This window comes from Motacilla alba, chromosome 1A (genome assembly GCF_015832195.1).
Source record: "Motacilla alba alba isolate MOTALB_02 chromosome 1A, Motacilla_alba_V1.0_pri, whole genome shotgun sequence".
Taxonomy (NCBI): domain Eukaryota; kingdom Metazoa; phylum Chordata; class Aves; order Passeriformes; family Motacillidae; genus Motacilla; species Motacilla alba.
Genome location: NC_052031.1, coordinates 67,425,648 through 67,443,250, shown reverse-complemented (window position 1 = coordinate 67,443,250; position 17,603 = coordinate 67,425,648). Strand labels below are relative to the sequence as shown.

Below are 17,603 nucleotides of genomic sequence, written 5' to 3'. Positions count from 1 at the left end.
TCAGTGAAGTGAGAGGTGCAGGTGCAGTGGTACTTGGGCTGAAGAGACCCCATGGATCACTTTGCTGGCACCACCTCACAGGATTTACACCTCACCTCATTACACTGCGCCGATGGAAAATGTTAAGGACAATCAAAAGTATTAGCATGGTATGAAGTGCTAGAGGAATAGAGGATAAAGGTCAGGACAGAGGGGACATTAGGGCTGAGTTCCCCAATGCCATGTGCTCTCAGAAGCACAATAACTTTACCTGGCAGCTCACACCACCTTCGCTGCCAGGGGACAATCACTTGTGCAGTGCTGCAAGGTTCATTCAGGCCAGTTACCACAACCAGAAAATAAAGATGCTGCAGAAGAGTTGTGCATAAACTGGGGTTGAATATGAGAGGAAGTAGACCAAGTACAGCCCAGATGGCTTTCTTATCTGACTCAGTTCTCAGAGAAGCCAGACCCTGTGCCCACACCCTGGCTCCAGTCTAGAAACAAGGCAGGCATTTTTTGCAGTCTGGGTAATTAATTACTGGAACCATGTACCAAGAATGCTGGTGGTAAATCCACCACAGGAATGTTTTAATCAGGAAGAGATGTTTTTTCCAAATGGTGGGCTCAAGTCCAGACCAGAGTTGTGTTTAGGACCATGGCATACAGACAATGCTGTCTCAATGGCCATTTCCTCCCTGTAATTTTGGGAATTGAGACAAAGGCAAAAAATATGCAAAGTCTGATACAAATCATGGTGGCTTTGCTTACATGGGAATCTCCTTTTTTTAGATATATCATTGTATCCATAACCCACTGGAGTTGATGAAATCTCCCATTAGTTACATATTCTCTAGGTAGCATAGATGGCAATTCTTTAAAAGGGAAGTGAAACAACTTATTAAAGGCAGGCAAGTATCTCATGGTTTTAGCAGAGTGCAAAGCATAGGAGCAGTAGGTTTGATTTCTCTCCAGTTCCTTCTGAAGCCTTTGCACTTCTTACATCTTGCCACAGTGTGGCTCATCACTGAACATAGACCTTTTCTCCTGGACTACCTAAACTCCATTTTCACATCACTTACATAGCATTCCTGCAGCTGTTAAAGCACCAACAAAAGCTGTGCAGCAGCTTCCTTAGAAACAAATCTGAAAAAAATGCTTTGTGTCATGTTAATTCTAGCTCTGAGACCTAACAGACAGAGAAAAATGAGAGCAGAGTCTGCAATCTGTGGCTGACTAGACAGATGTGCAAGACCCTTTGAGAGCCTCTGTTCCATGTCACTGGCATCAAGCTCTGATACCAGCTCTGCTCTCGCACTAACATATGTCCCTCCCCCGATGAAATGCCCCATGGGCATGCAATGAATTATTGGATGGCAGGTTGCCAAAAGACAGCCAACCACTGAAACAGAAAACTGGCACAAGCAAGTACCCTTCTGTGCAGTCCTGAGATGATTTTGCCTTCACACACTTGGAGAACAATATTTGCTTCCCAGTTCAGAAAAATCGTTTCCACTGTTGCATCTTGCATTTATGAAATTCTTGTCATCTTGGCAGTGGAAGTAATTTTAATATTCAGATTTTTTTCCATGGATTATATAATGCTGTCACACTTCTTGCTGAATCTCACTTTTATACTGTGACATTTTAAGACTCAGAGGCAATCATGCTTGGGCAAAGGGTGCCCGGTTCCAGAAACACAGACAAAACAAACTTTTCACAGATTTTAGTGGGATATGTTACCACATGACTTTGCAGATCTGGGCATTAACTATAAAACTGGGTATACTGGAGGCTATTCACATTGTCTGACTTCCCCTCTCTGATTTAGCTGTTTGAGTTAGGCTACAGAGGCAGATAGAAACCACAGGTTTTCTGAATGCCATGCTGATGTGTCCCTCAGTTGTATGGACTGGTTAAAGAAGACATTTATTTTACATCCTTGGATTGGGCACCTGACTTGAAACAGTGGGACTATCCAGCAGTATTCATAGTGAAACAGCCTTGCAGTGGGTTTTTAGATTTAAAAAAGCCAGCAATACATCTGATTGACTTTGATAATATGCTCACTCAGACTCTAATTTCTCCAGTATGCCAAAGTCTACTGGTAATGAATTACTTTGCAAAATATGGGTCTAAAAAACCCCTTTTGCCCACACTGGCATTTGAGGTCAGAGAGACCTGAGGCCACATGCCCATCATGTCACTTTATTGTGTCACCTTGGCCATATGGCCAAGCTTTTGTACATACCTGTTCAGTTTCTCTGCCAGGGAGGTGCAATTCTGCAGCTGCCCTGCCAGCCTCTCTGAGAGGTGCAGGTGACACACGTAAGTGCTAAGTTCTACAGTTATTACTGATGCTAATGTCTCCCAAGTGGGACTCTGCACAACTATAAAGCAAACCTAAAGAGCAAAGTAGTCCTGTGAGTTCTCCAGCTGGATTTAAGATTTCTTTTCCCATCAAGCACAACATGAATAAATTGCAATACCCAGGCTGCTTCCTTTAACAGTATGTGTATCAAGTGAATGACTTTGTCTCTGGTAAAACCCTGCTTCCTGTGGTGCCTTTCACGCCCATCATTTCATGAATGAGTCTATGGGCAGAATATCAATTGACTAATTTTTTTTTTTTTTTGGTGGAGAGCTCTCATTTTAATTAATATGTGAATATTGCCTAGCTTTCCTCTTCTGCCTGTTTTGAAAATGCTGCAGTCATTCATCTTACTCATTAATTTAAATAAGATACAGCTTTCACTCTGCTCCATGCTTGCAGTGCCTTGGGAACAATCAGTGGCTATGCTCTTAAATGCAAACAGCATCCAGAAGGTAAATTGCAGAGGTAAGACATTAGTTTTCCATGGATGTCCCGATTTTGTCAGGAAAATATAGTAGATGTGACTGGGGAATTCTTTAGTGTTTTCTGCTTTGAAAAGGAGCTCTGTGGCAGAAAAGCTTTTACAGGAGAAGAAGAAAGGGAACTTGAACTATGTGTAGGATCTTGGTGGTTGCGTGCCTCCCAAACTTAGACAACGTGTCAATAAATCTAGCACAGTAAAAATACCACAGTAAAAAATTGTGAAAATATTCAGAAAAGTATTTTCTAAGGGCTCAGAGACCAATACTAATAATGGACAGTATTATACACTATATTACATTAAACACATGTAACATACACACTTTGCATAACCTGATTTTGGATTATGCACAGATGAATACAGCAAGGAGAACGAGCTGGATTCTCACTCTCACTCAAGGTCAGCCACAGAACACAAGGATAGCAATAAAGAGGCATGAAGTCATTGCCAGTTGCATCCACTTCAGTCAAACAGGAAAAGGCTTTTGGTGAAAACATCTTTCCACCCATGAAAGGCACTGAGTAGGGACAGGAACTGAGATTACACCAAGCCCAGGCTGGGCACTGGACTGCAGCACAGTGGCTGGTGCAGTGTAACACTGCTCCACTTAATGGAGCAGCACAAAGCAGGAGCATTGCCAATACTGAGATGGAGTATTGTATCATCAAATGTTTCATTCACAGATAGATTATCTGTTTTACAATATGAATTGCAAAGTGTATATTTTATTTATAAAAGGCTTGTTTTAACTCATCCTTCTCCCCTTCCAGAGAGTCACCATATGTCCATACACATGTTGAGGGGATGTAGCTATGGGCTACATAAATCTGTATCTTACAGAAGGGGAAGAGGAGAGAGAGTGAAATGTATTAATTGTGCAGGCCTGTGATTAACAGATCTGTCATTACCACATGCAGATTACTGCACACCTATAAATGCATTACCTTGCTGCTAATTAATCTTCCTGGGACTTATTTTTCTGTAACAAACTCCTCAGCCAGTTTGAGCAGCTGCCATTTCCCTTTTTTAAATAGCAATATTGACAGTAATATGCTGGATTCCATAAATATTTGTTCATTACAGCCAGTGACTGGAATGCACGTGCACAGAGGACCAAGTAATGGGCACAGTTGAACTGCTGGCCCTGCCAAGTGACAGCCTTTGCCAGTGGCACACATGTTCTGTTCTGGATTTGAAAGGAAGAACTTAAAATCTCTTTGCATTTCCTGCCTGAAGGACAAAGCTTTTCTTTGCATAACCTGTGGTATCTCAAAATACCTCATAAGCACAGGGCATGGGACTCACCCAAAAGTAGACTTTGCAGAAAGAAGTCTAACTCTCTGCTGAAAAGGGCAAGAGGGGCAGTGTCCCTGGATAACTGCTGTGCTGCTGAGCAAACACCTGAGTCTGCTGTGGGAGCCCATTCCATGCAGAGAATCTGCCTGCAAGGGCAGTGCAAGCAACTCTCACAATCCCTGTGGCTGAAGGAGGACAGATTGGCTGGGTCACGGGGTGACAGAGGTGCTACCAGAACACACCTTGAAAGATGTCCCTCTCCTGAATCTGGATCCTCCTATGACCTCCTGAACTGATTTTCTTCTCTGATAAATGACTTGCATTGTTTGCCTTGCTAGGAGCAACAACTAAGGTGCCAAAGTGCAAGACATTTATTTGCCAGGACATGGTTTATAGTGTTTCTTGTGCCAGTATAATATTTTTAGCAACCTCTATGGTTCCCTAGAGAATTCTGAAGAAACTCAAGGATGGACAGACAAAATGAAGGAAAGGCAAAACTACTGAGGATCTATGACTCTTTCAGCAGCATTTTGTGAACAAATTACAACAGCCCATTTGTAAGAGTTCTACAAGCTCTACAAGCTTTCTCTCATTCTTTATGATTTTTAGCAGAGGCAGTAGTGCCATCAAATGCTCCTGAAAAAACCCCACAAAATTACATGTGGGCACAAAAAAGCAGGACCATCTCACTAGAAAAACAGAAGGATTCCATTATTGCAGGCTGGTCTTGCAGGCGCCTCGGAAATGGGGGCATGAGAGCTGCAAACCCTGCAGATAATGTGTTGGAAAGTGATACAAACATTGATCATGAGCAAAATAACTAATGGCAAAGGAAGTGCCCTGGAGACAGTAAAAACCGCCAAAAATCCCTCTGCCTTTTGTGCCTCTAATAATCATGAAGTTATTCCTATTTCTCACTTGCATTGTTATTAATGAAGATAGACAGGACACAGATTTTAAGCACAAATGTGGTTTCAAAGCAGCCCGTGTGCTGGGTTCTGCAACTGCAGCCCATTCTGCAGCTCCTGTTCATGGGGAACTTCTGCATCTGCCCACCTACACAAATGTACACCTGCATGATGGGGTGGTAACTCTGATTAGGATCTCTACTTCAGCAGCAGCATCTTTGTTCTTGCAGTGCACAGCCCTGTGAATCCATCTTCCCTGCAGAGGCTGGGAGAAGCAAAAAAAAAATAAAAATATAGAAGCTCCTTCCAAGCTGATCTGCTTAGGTCATCAGAAACTCTCCAGGGAGTCTAGGTGTCTGCTTTACACCTGGACTGTTAAGCTTCAAAGTGACTGAGATGCACTCTGGCTGTTTTATGACATTCCTGCCTGTCAAAAGCCATTTCAAGGTGGGTGATGCCTGAGGACTTGGTGAGTGGCCTACAATTTGTGATCTACAGCACATAAGAGGATGGGTCAGGACAGCAGAGACTGTTTGGGTGGTGCAGTGGGTGGGAAATCATGCCCTGATAGTTCACAATGGACATTTCCCCCAGAGGAAGCCTCTACAACCAGGGACTTTAGGCAGGAATTGTGCCAATGAGAAAGTGTATCTTCTCTGGTATAGAAGAAGGAAAGTATTATCCAGGAGGCTGGCTCTTGTTGGCAGACAAAACCAAACAAAAAAACCCAAAAACCCTAAAAACCAAACACCAAAAAAACCCAAACCAAACCCTGAAAAAATCACCCAAAAACCAAAACACTGCCCCCCCCCCCCCCCAAAAAAAAAAAACCAACAAAAAAAACCACAACCAAAAAAAATCACACAAGGAAAAGTGAATGTGAGGATGTGAGGGAAAAACTGGGCTATATTATTTCAAAGGACAGGCAGAACAACTGGGTAGTGACTGGGACACAGGCAAAGAGATGGTAGGAAAGAAAAAGTGAGAATTTTAATCTGGAATACTGCTCTGCAAGCTGGAAGAGTACTGTGTGCTCCCTGAATATAGGGAAACCCAATTTAGGAGTAGTGTTTAAAATATTTAAGCATTAATCTTATGAAGAAAAAACAGCAGCAAGGCCCTGTCCATCTGAACAGACAGTGCCTGACTTAAGATGAGTGCTCAGCAAGTGGAGACATTTTCTAATAGCAGGATTCACGTGGGATGTGTGAGAAGGCTTATGGATGATGCTTTCCTTGATGGCAAACAATCCAGCAATTCAGTTCACTGATCAACAGACACAGCAACACATACAGGAGATTTAGGTGTCTCCAGAGCCAGGGCTCTGTGAAAGCAGCAGCCCCTTGGAGGTGTGTTCTTGCATCACACTGAACAGATTCAGTCCAGCCTCATGACCTGAAATGAAGCTCACCTCTCCCAAATGCGCATAAAACTCTTGTTTTGAAACTCTGCCCTGCTACATTTCTTCTGTGCCTAGTAAATAAAATGCTTTTGATTCTGTGTGCTGCTCCTGCATGTGGTATTTCAGACACTTTTACTAACATATTCACTAGTCTGATACTAGACACTATCATCACAATATCATGAGTCAGAAGCACGAGATGTGCTAGCTGGGCAGGCTGTGTATTTCTGTGCAGCCAGGAGAAAAGCAAAACTTGAAGTTAGAGAGCCCTGCCTCTAAAGTCAGCTTGTCAAACATATGATTAAAGCTTTTCTACCTCTTGAGCAAGGCATTGAGAATAGGCTAATTACCCTGAGCCAAAGAAATAGGTATTTTATAGTGGCCTTGAAATAATAGATTCCTGGTTTGCAAATACTTCCAGCATGCAGGAGAATGAGGGACTGATAACAACAGCTTGTGTTAAGCTTAGTGTGGGCAGGTGTTATGCAAGCTGCCCTCACACAGCTGTGTTAAAACAAGTCATTCATGACCTGGCATAGCCCTGTTATTCAGCTCTGGTTCTTCCAGCGGCCACATAATACACTTACATTTTGATCTGCACATCTGTGAGGATCCAGCAGCTCTGCCACTGCATCCTTGTTCTGATGCTTAACCCTTCTGCTACTTCAGACTAGGGATTTTAATGCAGTTGGTAACATCCTCCCCCTGATCCAAAGGGACTCCTATCCTTGGGTTCACTACAAGTCCTTTTACAATTCAGTTTGAACCTGGGCTGACAGAAAAGGAGAGAGATGCATCATGCTGTGGTTTGTGAACTTTGTAAATGAGAGTGAGGATGCGAGCAGCCCTACGGACACCTGTGGGCACTAAAGCTGAATTTGAATTTAGGCCTCAAGATCTGAAAGGCCAGTTCTCTAACCTGTTGTCTTGTTCCACAGTCCTGCTAACTGAAGAGCTGCTGTCATCAGCAGGCAGACTCAGTGCCTCAGCTATTTTCAGTTCAGTTCCTCAGTTGGAAACATTTTCCTTCCCCCGCCACCTCTCCAGGCTTGATGTTGTCTATGAGACAACTGGCATGGAGAGACCTGCTTTTCTCCCCAGGAGCAAACACAAGAGACACAGCAGAGATTTTTATCCCACTAGCAGACTGCACTGAGTGGATACCCAGTAAGCAGAAGGGAGCAGGCACAGAGTGAGGGTGTGACTGCTGCTCCCTTGGAGCCGTGCCTCCACCAGGGTCCTGCTGCAAGCTTCCCAGGCTTCCCAAAGCACTGAAAAGGGCTGGGTGCCACTCACAGCTGTCAGCTGCTCAGCACTGGCTGCCAGTTTGGTTACATATGTGCCAGTTCAGCTGTGTAATGTCACCAAGACTCCCTGTCTCTGAGCTGTGCCTCAAATCTCCCGTCAGCCACAGCTCATTGCACAGCTCCACTGCACTGCCTGTGCAACAGCAGGGTCAGTATTCCAACCCCACTTGTGTTTAAAACAAAATACTTTTATCTTTGCCTTCTTCTGCGCTTGCTTGTGAATTGACTTAAACAAGGGATGAACTGCTCAAGCTGCCTGGCAGTCAGGGCTGGGCAAGGTGGAGGAAATGAGATTTTCCCCAGGAGAGCTCTGCTAACGCACCTCCTGCATCCCTCAGCCTGTCCTGGGCTCTTCCAGACTTCCTGCTCTGAATCCTTCCCAAACAGAGCTCTTGGTCTGGGCTTCAGTATTTACCTCTCTGCACAGGAATCTTCAAGTTATAACATAAAGCACATAAGGGAAGACAAAAAGTTAGGTCATTATGAATAAAAACTTAGACAAGGAAGAAAAAAACCATCAGACCAGAACAATTTCTGTTACAGCAGGTTCCATCACACTCTTCTAAGACATTCAGCTTACAGGATCAGTATTGAAGGTTCTACTTGTACTAAACTTTTCCTACATGTCTTTGGACTAACCACTCAATTGCCTTTTCTGAGGCACTGGATGACATTTTTGACACTCCATTTGGGATATTCCTTCCAGCTATCACACTACAAGAGTACAAGCCTCAGTTGCTGTACTTGACTTGTCAGTGCACAGTGAAGGTCTTGGGTATAATGAGGTGTCTAAATTGGCATTAGATTAATGTGTTTAGTCAGCTGAACCCCATCTTTACTAGTTTTGATTTCCTGTAAAAAGGAAATACATACAACATACTTTTAATTTCTGTATATATAGTGCCAGACACACTGTGGCTTTGATCTTGGCTGACATTACTGTAATAAAACTGGTTCTCATCCCCAGCAGTTGTTTCTAACTCAAAACACATGCTTCATGTCCCTCAGCTACCGTTCCTGAGCACCACAGCCCCTCTCCTGACAGCTCTTCATACCACATCAAAACAATGCTCAGGATTTAAGCTATCAGTCCTGCTCACCAGGGCTTTCTTCTCAGTGAAGAGGCTCTTGAGACTACATCTGCAATGGTAACTTTGAAACACTGACCATGGGTCATTCTCACTGACTTCAGCAGGAACTGCTGAATACTCCACAGTTTTTGAAACCACTTTGTAAGTGTCCTTGCAAAGATTTAAGAGCACACTTTAGGCATCTGCCTAAAAAATGAAATAAGAAATGGTCTTGCTCTGTGAATACTCAGCTTGGGGGTTTGTGGCATTTCTTCAGAAACTTTTCTGTGGAGATGCTGGTACCAAATGTTTTCTATGCCTCTCTAACCATGGGACATAAAGCAATTAATCAGAAGGTGTGGCAAAGGCAGCTTTCTCACAGACTACTGTCCTCTCCTGAGGAGTAGAACCAGTGTCAATGGATAATCTTGACAGCTTCAAGAAACAAGAACAGGTAGAGATTAAATTATTTGCACACAGGTGCCTTTGCCAGCTATATGAACAATGGATTCCCTCTAAAGCCTTACCTTCAAAGATATTTCTGTGTAACAAACTGGTACTATAAGAGAATTCCTACACCAACACAAGTCTCTCTTCTAGCAGGGAAACAGAGGTGTTATCTCACCAGTCAGTCTTTGCTAGGGAAATAGCTTTTATAGTGGATAAACTTAATGCCCTATCAACATTAATGTCAGTCTCTATATGCTATAGCTGGTCACACAGCAGTGCTCCAGCAGCTCTCAGTATAAAGTTCTTTGTGCTTCAGGACACAAGAACCAGGGAAAGGAGGAACTGGAAGGACCTGTGAGTTGAACAAGACAAGCCAAATTCTCAGCTGCAAGAGAGCAAGAGCACTGGAGATCACCACAAAACTTTTTCAGTCAGAGAGGATATTATAGGAAGAGTTTTTTTCCCAAGATGTAAACTACATTAACCTGGAAGCTTATCTAATTGCTGTAACCTTTGATGCCTGCAAGGCAGCAAGAAGAAAAAAATGAGCCTGTGGGCAAAAAGTAGCACAGTTTTTGAGTTTGGTCTCCATGCTGGCTTCCATTCTCCCATACAGAAGTGGCACAGAGATTTGGTGCTCATCACAGTGACCCTCTTAGGATCAGCTCATTATCTCAGAGCTGTCACTCAGTGAGCTGCCTGATGGAATTGGGCATGTGCCTGAATGTAGCCCACCTTCCCAAAATGGGGGAATTTCCCTGATTCCTAGGAACACTTTTCCCTCTTCACCAAATTATATCAGGCCTTCTGATCCTCTGTTGGAACAAATTACTGCTGAATTATAGGTTGTTGCATTGGCCACAGCTTTGTCCTGAATACCAGCAGCTCCTTCTGTTCAAACAAAGGAAACATTGTTTTCTCCACGCTGTGCTTTGACAGAAAGTACAGGCTTGAGCTAAACTGCTTTAACATCTTGTTGGGTTAGGTGGGATTTATCTATCCTAGCAGTAACTTACCAGCAGAGAAAGAAGGGGAAGAAGAAGGTTTTCAAATGGTTGCTTGCTTTTTGTTTTATGCTCAAATCTTCCTTTGAGACAGAAAGAAAGAAAAACTGGGAAGTTGTGAAATCTGCAGGACAATGAACCTAAAAGCTGCTTTTGCTAAAGGCTGGGTTATTAAATTATATTGCTAACAAAAACCAGAAAACCAGACTTTTTGATTCACTTACATGGAGTGAACCATCCATACATTCAGGGGAACAAAAACCCCCTTGTATTTCTTAAAATGATTAGTATGATTACTGTGAATTGCCAGAGAAGGAAAATAGTTCAAAACCACCCTGATCAAACTTGGAAATGCCTTATGTGATGCAATCCAGGATCAAAATTCTGCTCTTTCTGCTGTGGAGGGTAGAAAATGGTGTGAGAGCCTGTGCCACTGGCACTGTGGGGGTGGGTGATCCTGAAAATATAATGTAGCTTTCCCATGTCTTTTTTTTTTTTTTAATTGGACAAAGGAGTCCAGAAAAAGATTTCATTCCTCTCCAAATATCGCCCTGCATACACATATTTCAAGAACCAATGTTGCAGCTGAAGCATTTTAAAGCATATTTTAAACCCCCAAGTTTTAAATTTCACTTTGTTGAGAAGACTAACTGTTTTCCCAAGTATTTCCTCTTGGAAAGGGAGAAGGACAAAACAATAAAGGATAAGGATCTACTGCTTCCTTGTTTTTTCACTCACAAAAAAAAAAAAAAAAAAAAAAAAGACAGCAACATATTAAGAGAGTCACGAAGAAAATCTACTCTCAGTTTTGATTTTATCCTAATAGGAAAAAGTCAAATGTTGACATCACAGTTTTCTTGACACTGATGGATAGGTGGAAGAAGAATTATCCTAAATGATCTTTTTCTTTGTTACTTGAGCTGCACAGAAATAACACAATAAAAATTATGCTTGGAAATGGCAGCTTTACTTTACTTTCACCTCCATCACTGAAGATCATTGCCCTGTGTACTCTGCTACCACAGCTACCTGCAGGGTCACTATAAAGCCTCAAAATGCTCTTTTTATTTTTTATTATTTTTTTTAAATTATTCCTGATATGTATAGCTTTTCCTTTTCAGGATAGCAGAGATTTCTGGATCTGATCACACATTTATTTCAGTATAGTTATGGGAAACACATGCTTGTAGTGACTGTGGATCATATCCATGCCAGACTGGGCAAACAGTACTCAGTGGACTGCCCAGTGCTGTAAGTGATTTCAGACCCCAGATACCTCACACTCTCCCTTGGTGAATGCCAGTTACACAATATTGAAGTGATGTGTGAGCACTGAGAAGCCTCTGTGCTCCAAGACCTCACACTGAGCAACCTTTTTGAGTGCTGACATGAGCATGTTTTGTTATTGACCTTGGATTAATCCAGTTGGGGCCCAAGTCCTTACCCAGGCAAAATCCCCAGGAATTTCAGTACAATTTTTGCCTGAGGACTGTAGGAGTGATTCAGCCTAATGTGAGAACTAATGTCCTAGAAGCTTTTTCTAGGCAGCATCCTAATTATAGACTCAAGCTTGACATCTGTAGCAGAAACCCATGCTGCATTTTGCAACCTGAGCTTCTCTGTGAAGAACCACACAACAAAAACAAAGCTGACTTATCATTTACAAAGGCCTTTCATTAGGTGTCCTCAAACCCTGGTATTTATATTAAGAGCAATGTATAAGCTACTTCAAAAGATGACAAGGTAGGAAAATGCCACTGGGTTCATTTTCCATTGGGCACAGCACACAGGTGGGAGCTGCTGTCACTCCTGTCCAAACAAACCACATGTTGGAACCTCTGCACATTAATACATGGATTCTTTTCCCCCTAGAACAACCTGGTGGCACAGTATACACTTCTTTTGTCCCCCTGTCTCCAGGGGAAAGATAATTGATCTATCCCAGTTACTAAGCTTGTGAAGTACCTATCAGGTGCCCTTGTGAAATGCCTACAAATTGTTGGCACTGCAGCTCATCTCTTCTTGGTTACCAGATGATTATTTTCCACATCAGTGGACAATGATAAAAGTAGAAGAGATTGTGCTTTCTTCCTCTTTAGATGAGGTGTTGACAGATAATAAATCATTTTACAAGACTGGCATTGATTTCCTTGTATTTAAATATGGAAAGTAAAATGTAACCACATTCTATGATGCCTTTCTCAAACCACTGGTGGGATTAAATTAATAAGGGTTTCATTTTCCAGCCTGTGCCTCTTAGAGCTTTTGTTTAGATGATCTTAAATTCCATGCAAACCCTATGTGGGTTTTTAAAATTGCTTTTTGACAATATCTGTACCTGCCTGTCAAGGGGTGGTTGTCCGTGTCCTTCGATGTGTATGTAAAATACATCAGGACAGATTTTGTGGATGAATCTAGAATAATACAGGATGAACTAATTTGCTGTTGACAGACAAGTTAAAGTGTCCTCTGCTAAACAGAAATTAACTCAGAACAGCACCTTTTTGCTCATACAGTAAGAAGACAGGGGTTTAAGGCAGTGAGGGTCAAGACTGGATGTAAAATAGTTATCTTTTAAATATCCACTCTCTCATTTTCCCCTCTGCATCTTCCTTGTTGATTCCCCAGCTGTGCACTTGCCCATTAAATTTCATTGCAGAAGATGAACCAAGAGTATTTTAGGCCACCCTGAAATTTTAGCTTGTAGCTCAGTCTTTGAAAATCCTTCCTACCTTAGACATTATCACAGAGCACCATGATCTTTTATTTCAGGCTGAAAGTAATAAGCCACTAAAGCCTGTTCACTAAACACATGATTTGGAGGCCACTGAGCAGACTGACATATGAAATTACTATATATACAAATTGAACTGATGTACAAACTGAAGTTGGTGTGCTTTTACCTTGGTGTCATGACTAGATCTGTACACAAAGCTCGCTCTATCCAACAGCTCCACATCACTAACTTTCCCAAAGGGTTGACAGAATTTAGTGACAAACTACTATTGGAGTTCTTGGGAATAAAGCCCTGTTTAGATTGAAATTACTGAGGCTTCTATTTCTAGAGTTCTCAAACTCTTCCCTTCTATTTAAACTACCATCTCTCCTGTTCTCATTTATGGCCTGATGGGCAGAAGCACAAATTGTTCCCATGAAAGACACAGATTTTCCAAAAGTGTAATGGTCAAAGAGGTACCCATTCCTTCTGAATTTTGCTTTTTCTGCTGAAAACTTCTTTCCTTGTCTCAAAACAATTTTTTTTCCAGGGAAGACTCTCATAAACCTGTGACTAAATGCAGTCTAATTCCCAGTTACGGAGATGTTCAAAAGTAACAGTGGTTGAAAGAGTGAGACAAAACCTATAGTTCACCAAAAAGTTAGGTTGTCATTGATTCCTTAGAGGCAGCGAACTCAGATGTTAATGAACATTTCCAAAGGTCACTAAGGCACTACAGCAATGCTCTGAAGGTGAAGATTGAGTACTATTTCTTTTTAAATGGATGAATTTTTTAATATATATTTTAAAACCTGCCTGTACGTCTGTACTTTTTGTCTTCAATTGTGCACTATTCCCACTTCAACAGAGGCATAAATCTGCATGTACAGACACACACTTTTCATTATTTAATGTACCATCTGAAATATATGATTTTGATAGACAACACATTGATTTGTACTGGGTTTTTTTCTGCTGTGCTACACGAAAACTTAAATTATCTACAGCCATCAGTTCCATTACAATAGGGCCTTGAAGAATGATTGGACTTTTAATTTTAGTAGGGTAAGCGACTTGCAAATCAGTTCTTGAATTTACAGTACTATGTTGGATATGACTTAACAAGAAGGATTGATTGTCTGGAATCATGGAATGCCTTTACATAGCAGTGGGTTTTTTTACTTTTATGGACTCTGTTGACATCAGTGAGGTCATACTCTCACTGCACATGGTGGCAGCAAATAGAACTGAAATAGGAGGAAACGGAGAGAGGACAAAATCTGAGCACTCAGAAATATCAAATTAATTCACCCTGCCCATTCACAGATTATCTGTTACCCTGCTGCAGTCTGTGGGAGTTTTGCCAATTAATTTCAATAGGAGGAGAATCTGGGTTGGACTGAAGTTTCCTGCTTCTGACCACAGCAACAGAGGCATTCGAGGCCACTCTCAGGAAGGGAAAATAAAAGTGCAAATTCCCAGTAACTGTGGCAACAGGAGGGGCAGTTTTCTTTGCCATCATGTAATTTTGAATTCAGTAGTTGTTCTGTGACATGATGTGTTTCTCCCCTCCACCAAATTAAAGCTTTCTTGCCGTGTGGAAGGCGTGTCAGGGAAAGAGCACAGAACAAAACCATCAACACAAACAGCCCCCAGAAGCCTTTTCACATTTCCCACCTCACATCTGTCACAATGGCAAATCCGTGTTTGCAAACAGCATGGAAAAACTGCCTTAAATGTGGTGCTTCCTCAAAAGACAGGGAATTAGCTCAGGCTGCTCTGTGAACATCTCTCAATCCATGTGAGCTACAAGTGGTGATGAGCTGCCTAGCAAAATGCCAAGACCTCTGCTATGGAGAGAAGAGGTCTTGGCAGACCAAGGACTAAAGACTGCACAGGCTGTCCAACTCTGGTTGCATTTATCTTCCTTTTTTACCCTTTCCTTCACTAAGGTGCTCTCTGTTGTATCCTTGGACTTGGTAACTTCATTAAGGGCTGCAGACACCCAGTGAGGCTTTGGGCAACGTTTGAGAGCCTCAGGAAAGCAGCAGCATGTGCAAAATATGATGCTGATGCCCTAAGGACTGTCACAGGCAGTCAAACCAAAAGGGGATGCAAGTGAGTTCCTCTTCCCTTCCACCTTGTGTCCTCTGTTTTACAGGAGGCAGTGCCCATGCTGACAAGTGGGCAGCACTCTCTACGAAGTTAAAAGACAGCAAAATCTGCCTCTGTAGCTGCCAAGGACAAAGAAAAGATAGGAAACATATGTTCTCTGTGTTTGGGATGATTCAGTTTAGGTAGACTACCTGGGTCAGAGCCCAGATGGTGTAAACTGCTGAGTCTCAGAACTTGCATTAGCTGAGTCTCTAGATTAATAAGTACTTTTAATTTGAACTTCTGAATTATTTTGATGCTCTTTATTAAAAAAAAAAAAAAAAAAAAAAAGAAAAAAAAAAAAAAAAGAAAAAAAGCCAAGCCCCCAAACAACCTCCAAGGGAAAAGCAAAGAAGCAAAAACTGACATGACTTCTTTAAAGTATTGGTGTGAATCACTGTCAGAGGTCAGGCAGGAGCACATGTCCTCTGAGCATCAGTACAACACCACTGATGCAAAGGCCACACCTGAAGTTTATTGAGCTAACACAGCAGCTTGAGGAGGTCTGAACTGCCCTGCATGCTTCAGTCAACTGCCCTACGTGTTTCAGTCATCTGTCATTTGAAATTCTCAGGGCTGATACCTCAAAAGTCAACATTAATTAGTCACTGAACGAAGTGTGCTTGAAAGGGCAGTAACAGTCAGCCATGGAGTTCAGATGCTGTACTGGAAACAGAAGGTGACGAGCTTTGATGAGCACTTGAACAAAAGACACTGAAGGTGCATAGGAGGCCACTGAGCTAAACACAAGAAAACAAGGAAGACATTGGAGTCTTGGTGATGTAAGCTTGGACTGGGAGTAGGTGGGATTCAAATGTCTTGGGAACACTCAAGCCAAAGGGATTCATGAGGGAATTGACATCTGTGCCATCTGTCCTTTACTTATTTTGTAGATTGCTTTTGGAAGAGAAATAATGCCATCTTTCTCTTCCAATTTAACCCTACTGGTGATTGACTGCTGGCAGGAATGCCAAAACATTCAACCCAGGAGATAACACACCAAAAATAAACCTCACCCTAAACAAAATGCCCTGCCCTGTCACTTACTCACAGTACCTTTTCTGTGATGTTATCTTAATCTGAAACTATTACTTCTCAGTTTTTCTGACTCAGATGTGAGAGGACTAATTTTGATAAACCATGTCTTACAAAACTCACCTTATCAAATTGACCAGGAAGAACTGGTAACAAGCTGGAGATGTGTTACCTTTCAGTTCTTAATATCACCACCCATAAAAGCAGCTTGTTAGCTGCAAATATGGATTGACCACACTCAACAGTACACGCAGTGAATCCTCATCTGATTTATTCATGTATGCTATGCCACTGAGCAGCAAATTCTGGACATGATTAATACAGTTATTTCTGAATGATTGCTGAGGTTGAATTGTGAAAGTAAACTATATGAGCTATGAAAACACCAGCATAAAAATCAAAATAATCTGATTTGGGAAAAGTCTGAGCAAGTCACCACAGTGACTCCTTCAAGTCCAGATACCCAAGTATTGTGGGGATAACCTGATATTAATGACCAATTTTTTTTTAAAAGAACTTCATTGTTTTGGCAGCAGTAGTGGTTACTAATATTCTAAAGGTCATGAACATCTATTAAAAATCTTGCTGAAGACAGAAAAGCTCAACTTTGCCCTGTCCAATCCTCCTGTTACTGGAATATATGTTTGTGATGGGATCATTCCATAGATTTTGATTGTTTGGTAAGAAGGGTGACATCTAGGAACATGTTTCATGTCTTGTCTTCCAAAATCAAACAAAGAAAATGCACATTCCCATGATGAAAGCCAAGAGTAGAGCCATTGTCCATGGGCTGTGTAAAGGTTCCAAGTCTGACATTTCCCAAGTGCACAGCCAGCAATGACAACTGCTGAGTGGCTCTGAAGTGTTACACAGACCATGATGGTAAAAGAGAAGGTGGCAGAAGATTCAATAATGGTAATGAAATGTTGGGGAAGCAGTGCTTTCTTCAAGCCCCTCCTTCTTCAGGATTTCTAATTAGGGGTTGTTGGTGAATTTTCACTTTGTACAAACACCTTGTCAACTCCAAAAAAGAAGAGTAAGAAATAACACCCTTAGAAGAAATGTCTGAGAGCTTAACCCATCCTGGCAAAAGCAAACACAAATCCACTGATTTCAGTGGAGTTGCAGATGGCCCACTTAAGGTGCAACAGAGCTGATTTGGCCGTCCCCCCATACTGTAGCTCTGCTTTCCCTGAGAAACCTTTGCTTTCAAAGGAACCAACCATGTGCAAAGAGCCTGCAACACTTGAGCTACAATTAAATGAATGAATGGAGGGCACACTTGTAATTTAAAACTTTTCTCAGTAGTGGACTTTACCAGCAAGTATTAACCTTTCATCTGTTTAATTTCAGGATCTAATGCCCCTATCACAGACTAAACACTGATCTGCAGAATATCAATTATTGTACACGTGTTTCTGCTTCCC

At 41.9% G+C, this 17,603-nt stretch overlaps 1 protein-coding gene across 24 annotated transcripts in view; it reads right to left on the bottom strand.

The window, feature by feature from the left end:
* Nucleotides 1-17,603, bottom strand: part of CACNA1C (calcium voltage-gated channel subunit alpha1 C) — a 464,806-nt gene that overhangs the window by 121,557 nt on the left and 325,646 nt on the right. The gene's annotated exons all lie outside the window — the stretch shown is intronic.